Source organism: Meleagris gallopavo, unplaced genomic scaffold (genome assembly GCF_000146605.3).
Source record: "Meleagris gallopavo isolate NT-WF06-2002-E0010 breed Aviagen turkey brand Nicholas breeding stock unplaced genomic scaffold, Turkey_5.1 ChrUn_random_7180001874166, whole genome shotgun sequence".
NCBI classification, from domain to species: domain Eukaryota; kingdom Metazoa; phylum Chordata; class Aves; order Galliformes; family Phasianidae; genus Meleagris; species Meleagris gallopavo.
Genome location: NW_011138801.1, coordinates 29,841 through 30,531, shown reverse-complemented (window position 1 = coordinate 30,531; position 691 = coordinate 29,841).

Genomic DNA, 691 nt, shown 5'->3' with positions numbered 1-691 from the left:
TGAGGGGCAGCATCTAGAGGAATTGGGGACCATTCATCCCTTCCTTCTTCTGGAATCTTCTCCCTTTCTTTGGGTTGTAGTCCATAAAGTGAAGGGGTGGGATCGCCTTTGAGTATGGGGGAGGGCTGTCCTTGTTCTCCACAACCACTTTAATGATGGACTTTGCAGCACTGGACATGGTGGCCATGACCGTTGTGCCACCAGCAGAGACCACCATGGTCTCCTGGGTTGCATGGAGCTTGATGATCTGGAACATGCCACTGTTGCTGGGATTTGCAGGCAAACCTCTGTACATCCTTTGATAGACATCCTGCAGTAAGCCAAGGTGGGCTTTTTCTGGGGAGATCTCCACGGCAAACTCCATGTAGTAAAAGTTGTAGTTGTAGGGGTTGGAGAAGAGGATGGCCAGGGTGAAGGTTTCTGCCTCGTACACCAGGACGCCCACGCTGCCCGTAAAAAGGAGTGGGGAGTTGGCAAAGGCGCAGCATTCTGTGGCTCCCGGTGGGATGATGGGGCTGGGGGGCACGGAGCTGTAGCCGCTGAAGCAGTAGGTCCTGGAGGGAGAGATGAGGATGGGGAGAGAGAGGGCAGGGATGGGGAGAGGAGGAGGAGGAGGAGGAGGACAGGAGTGGGGAGAGGAGGGGAGAGGAGGACAGGGGAGGGGAGGACAGGGGAAGGAACGGGAGGGGAG